General features: G+C 51.8%; 1 long non-coding RNA gene across 1 annotated transcript in view; it reads right to left on the minus strand.

The window, feature by feature from the left end:
• The window catches only part of LOC134928757 (uncharacterized), a 76,377-nt gene extending 70,835 nt beyond the window's left edge, over positions 1–5,542 (minus strand). The window contains exon 1 of the long non-coding RNA XR_010177987.1: positions 5,339–5,542. This is a non-coding gene — a long non-coding RNA (uncharacterized LOC134928757). The remainder of the gene's footprint in view (positions 1–5,338) is intronic.
• Positions 5,543–6,000: the final 458 nt, after the last annotated feature.

The following is a 6,000-nucleotide window of genomic DNA, read 5'->3' on the forward strand; positions in this document are numbered from 1 at the left end:
GTATGCTGATGTGGGGTCAAGCACACAGTGAGCCGGTGCCCGTCTGTCTGTATGACATACCCCTCACACACCCCCATACCTCCCAAATGTCCCGATTTTCGTGGGACAGTCCCATTTTTGGGGTCTGTCCTGCTGTCCCACCCGCGGGTCGCAGTATCCGGCGGTGGGGGGGGGGGGCAGTTGGAAAGCTCCTGTACTCGCTGTTCTGCTTAGCAGAGCAGCGGTGAATAGTGGAGACAGAGGGAGAGGGGGCATCAGGGGGTACGGATTAATGGGGGGGTTCCAGCAGCAGAGCCAGATTAAGGGGGGGGGGCAGGGGGTACGTACCGTTGGCCCCACAGTTTTAGGGGGCCCCCACCTGGAGTAGCTCTGTCCCAGCTCTGAAGCTTCCCCGTCCTGCCAGCAACATCAGCAGCATTGTGCTATAGTCAGCACACGCTGCTGCATATTGGCAGGTCTGTGGTGTTGCAGGGAGGCAGCAGTCTCACTGCTTTCTTCTGCCTGTGCGGGTGTGTAGGGGGGAGCGACCACCTCCTCTGGATTTACCCCTAGCTGAGGGGCCAAAATTCCATAAAAAATAAATAAATCATGGAATTTGCATAAGGGGGCGTGGCCTCGCGTCCCGCGATTAGGCCACGCCCCCAACCCCACAGCAGGCACAGCAATGAGATAGGGCTCCCCTGTCTCAAGTGCCCTGGGCCCCCCGAACTCATAATCAGCCCCTGGGGGCATGCCAGCAGCTCACAGAGCGCTGGGCATGCCCCCTCACTGACGAAAACGATGGCCCTCCCGTGAAGCCACGCCCCCTTTTCGCAGAGTGTGTGTCCCTCCTTCTGTCTGAAGAAAGCTCCTGCAGAAAGCTGGGAGGTCTGCACCCCTGCCTGTGCCATGCCCATACTATCTGCTTCTGCTCCTAGTCTCCTGTAGATTTGGCCAGATCTGTGACTCATTTGACTAACTCCGCCCAGTGTTGTGACTCCGCCCAGCATTAGCAAATGAGTCACAAAGTCACAGAATAGGGCTATTATATAGGAGATATATACACACACACACACACACAGACAGACACACTAGTTTTACGGACCCAGCATATACTGGGTCACCTCAGTCCCCACCCCCGTGCTTGGCTCCACCCAGTTCTGGAAACCCCCCCATGCTAATCCTGCGTTTGCCACTGGCACTAGGCAAAATTTCTTCAAAACAGAAAAAAAAAAAAAAAAAAAAAAATATATATATATATATATATATATATTGTAAATGAGTAAATCAGTGCGCTTGTCCAAATTATGCGAAGTACCTTACTGTAAAAGTGCAATCTAAAGTCACAAGTAAATTTGGTCAAATGACCAGTCCAATAAATGAGTTCTTCCAAAACTCGTGTTAGGTTTAATTGCCAAACAGTCCACACTTTCCCCGTTTTAACGGGTGGCTGCTCAGTTCTTCAAAAAGTGCCACTAGGTATGCGTAGCCCAAAAGGGAATCTGAAAATAGAGGAAGAAACAACAGAGCGCCTATAGTGTAGTATCCTTTAAAACAGTTTGTCACACGCAAGAATAATATTGCGTACCGGATTACGGCTTGACAACCAACATTGTTGGCTACCAACATTGGACAAGCTGGCTGGTGACTAGCTAGGTATCCAGAGTACAGTAAATAGAAGCAGGGTCAGGGGATACTTTGAATACTTTATGGATGTGAGTGCTGAACCCACACCTAATGCTTTCTGGGCATTCAATTACTACTGTCTTTGCCACAATTGATGTCATCATGGAATTGTTAAAGGACAGCCAGAACCTGTTGTCCACTTAGACAGCAGATCCAGGGAGATTCCAACAGAGACGTGGACTAAAAGACCAGGGGATCGATAGGCATTGTGTCAAGCCGTAATCCGGTACGCAATATTATTCTTGCGTGTGACAAACTGTTTTAAAGGATACTACACTATAGGCGCTCTGTTGTTTCTTCCTCTATTTTCATATATATATATATATATATATATATATATATATATACATACAATAAAGTTTTCCACCGCAGTTTTCTTTAGTAGAAGAGCTGGGGCCACTTGCTTGTGTTTGACCCCCAGTCTGCAAGTTGCCAACCGGCCCCTGTATCTAATGGGATACATTTACAAAGATGGGAGTTTTATTTAAGATGGGATGTTGCCCAGAGCAACCAGATTCTACTTCTCATTTATCTAGCATCTTCTAGAAGATAATACCTGGAAACTGATTGGTTGCTATGGGCAACATCCCATCTTAAATAGAACATCTTAGTAAATTTACCCCAATGTCTCCAAAGGTACCTGGTCTTTAGGTCGACACTCAGGTCGACCACTATTGGTCGACATGCATTAGGTCGACATGGTCACTAGGTCGACACATGAAAAGGTTGATATGGGATTTGACCCTTATGATCCACGTGGACTATGATTGGGAACGGTAATCTGTGCCGAGCGCAGCGGTAGTGAAGCGAGGGACCTTGCCCGCAGCATGGCAAGCAAAGCGAGCCATGCGAGGGGACACGGTGCACACTTGGGGTTCCAGGTCAGGTTACAAAGAAAACGACACCAATAATATATTGAAAACTCATGTTGACCGTTTTCCATGTCGGCATAATGATCGTGTCGACCTATTCCAGGTGTCAACCTAATGACTGTCGACCAATAGTGGCCGACCTAATGACTGTCGACCTAGTTACTGTCGACCCAATGATCCACACCCATCTCCAAAAGGTTTCCTCTGTGAGGGACGGAGGTGGCGCGGCAGGGGAAGACCAGCGAAGCGGACGTAGCAGGAGTGGGAGTGACCCTGCAGCTACCACTCAAAACACCCCAAAAGACCCGAGTGCCCCCTTGTGGCAATATCGTCAAGGGTTGCCTGCACCTATCTAAGCTCTGGGAGAGACGTTGACCAACACAGAACCTGACAGTTGCACTTTTTTCACCGTGACAGCAATGGGACGTCATCCACCCGTTACGGCAAAGACATCACCTGAACAGTTACACCGGGAGATATTTGTCTGCTCCGGTAATTAGAGCTTTCTGCTTAAACAGGGCTTGGATATTTACTTGATGCTTGTTTTGGGTCAATGGTCAGGTGATGGAAATCCTCAGCCAAATGGCAATATTTCTGGTAACTGGCCTTGTGATTCGGCAGCAGAAGAGGGCATCCGCCATATGAGAGTCATGTGATTGGTACGGGGCCATAGGCTGGATTGTGCGAGTGGTGCCATCACCCAGGGTGATGATGACGCACAGTCCCTGCATCTGGTTGTCTGGAACAGACCCCTGCGGCCAGTAGCCCTGTCACAGTGCCGCACCGAGCATCCAGGGTACTTTCTCCTGCTGGCGGCCCTACCCCATAATGTGACGTCACCCCAAACGCTGCCAAGCATCACCGGCCGGGACTCAGTGGCAGCAGGTGTGGCTCCCCTATTTGAATTCTGGACCACGCTGCAGGCCCGCCTCTGTTGCCGCCACTGGTGTGACATGACAATGGGCAGGAGGCTGCAGAGGCGCTGCGTATACTTCCCGTCACAAGTTATAAAGATATCTGCAACACAGAAGAAGCAGCACGAGCGGCCCCTCCGTGTCTCAATCTCTGGGCCTAATTCAGACGATCAGGTCTGAACTGAGCATGTGCCGGCACCGCAGTGCGCCGGCGCATGCCAGACAGGCAACAACCATCTCAGCCCCGCGACCGCCTCTGCCTGATTGACAGGCAGATGCGGTCGCTGGGCGGGAGGGGGGCGGTCCTGTGTGGCAGTTGGCCGCCGTTTAGGGGGCGCGGTCCGGACAATGCAGGCATGCCCGGACAATGCGGGTGGCTGTGTGTACCGCGGCGGCTGTGTGACATCACACGCAGCCGCTGCAACCCTCACAGCAACGAGTAGCTCCCTGCCAGCGTGCAGGAGCTGCGCTGGTAGGGAGCTACTCCTAAAGTACAAAAGCATCGCTGCTGTGCGATGCTTTTGTACTTGTGTGGGGGGGGTTAAGGCCTGACATGCGGGGCGGACTAGCCCTGTGCTGGGCGACCCCCCGCATGTCTGAGTATCTGATCGTAGCCGTGCACAATTTTGCACGGCTACAATCAGATCTGAAATAGGCCCTCTGTCTCCGTAGCAACACGGCCGGTAATTAGTACAAAGCTTCTGTATTAGCAGCCGACAGACGTCACAGGAAGAAATATTACAGGTGTATCTGAATTATAGCTGAAGCTGCAGATATTGCGGTCACCGTAATCTCCCCTTATTTATCTTACTGAGGACAATTTCCTGCGGAAGGGCCCCGGACTCACCAAGAGTTAAAGGGCAGAGACAGATTTCAGAGAATTCATTAGCCACAACCTCCTCGGTAGCTGAAATATAGCCGACTTGCTGAATAAGTGCCGGCAGATTATTCCAGTACGCTTAATTGTCTTGTTTATTGCAAAAACCTGAGCAGTCTGGAAAGTTTGTGCGCTGAACAAGGTCTGGTGAAGTGGCGTCTGCGGCCCTCGGGAACCCAAGACTCGTGATGGGACTGTCACTTACCGAACTCCTGCTAGCAACATTTTTTATTATTGGAAAGAAGGGGGTGCAGACAGGGCAGCCCTCAGGGGGGAACTGCGGGGACTGGAGTCCCGGGCCCTTACAGAGAAGGGGGCCCTTCCCTGGCTTCTACCACCGATACCTGGAGAGCAGCACCAGGCTTCCCGTCCCTGTGCATCAGCTCTCTGTGAATCGGTACCGCAGATCTGCAAAGCTCCACCTATATGTAACGTCATGATGCGTGACATCACATAGGGGTGGATTGGTGTGGCAGAATCTTATTTTTTAAGGGGGGGGTCCTGTCTATTTTGTCAGTATCTGATGGCAGCCCTTGGTGCAGACTGGTCAGTCCCTTGCGGCATCCCGACCGCTATACAGCACCCTAGTTGGAGGACACCGGTGCGCGGCTGGTCTGGCATGGAATTATGGGACTGTGATGAGCGTATGGGGCATATTTATCACAATCCACATTTTTAATGCAGATGAATATTTTTCGCACAAATTTGCAAAGTGAAAATTAATATTGAATTGACTACGTTACACTTGCCAGGAGACGGGCTTCTATATAGGCTGCCATTGGATAACGCCATCTGGAGATCGAGGCCAGGCTCCGGAATTCTTCAGGGAATATCCTGCAAATATTGAATGATAAATAGGCCCCTAAACAGGGGCGGAACTGTGGGAGGCAGTGGAGTCGGCTGCCGCCGGGCTCCTGACCTCAAGGGGGCACTTCTCCACTGTCTGCTCGCTGCTATTGCAGACGGAGGAGCTGTGAGTCCAGGGCCATTAACTTCACCAGGGGAATTACCGGTGGGCTGGTTGGTGCGTGAGGCCGCCTGTCATCTGTGGCTCCGCCCCCTTAGGTCATCACCGGGTCGCGGTTTTGTGCATGACAGGCAGCCCATACAGACTGTTACTAGTGAGGCCACTGTAGTGAGAAGAGGCTCGTCCCACCTAACTGAAAGGCGGTACACGCGCCACTGAAGTCACGGCTGTCACGCACCTCGGAAGATGAAAGGGAAGAGGGTGCGCATCCAGGAGAGGTGAGTTCAGCAGCCTGCACAGCGATCCCCCAGGCAGTCATCAGCTGTAGCCTGCCAGCCTGTGCACAGGAGCAGGTACACGAGGGCAGACAGAGTGGGGAAAGTCAGGTGCCACTGAATGAGTCTGATTGCACTGTTGGCACATGCTGCAGTCTTTAAAAAGTAAAATGTCATGCAGGTTGCAGGACTTTTTTTTTTTCTTTAAAGACTGACAGGCTGCCTACAGAGGTGCACTGGCTGATAGGGGGACATGGAGATCTGTCTGGGGGAGTGGGGGCACTAGCGCACGCAGGGGGGGTTTCTGAGTACCCAGAAACCCCCACTGCCAGACCAAATTATTATTATTTTTGTAAAAAACCCGCCGCGGAGACCCACGATTTAAGCCCCGCCCCTTTTGGATTTGGCTCTGCCCCTTTTAGAGACCCGC

Source organism: Pseudophryne corroboree, chromosome 5, assembly GCF_028390025.1.
Source record: "Pseudophryne corroboree isolate aPseCor3 chromosome 5, aPseCor3.hap2, whole genome shotgun sequence".
Taxonomy (NCBI): domain Eukaryota; kingdom Metazoa; phylum Chordata; class Amphibia; order Anura; family Myobatrachidae; genus Pseudophryne; species Pseudophryne corroboree.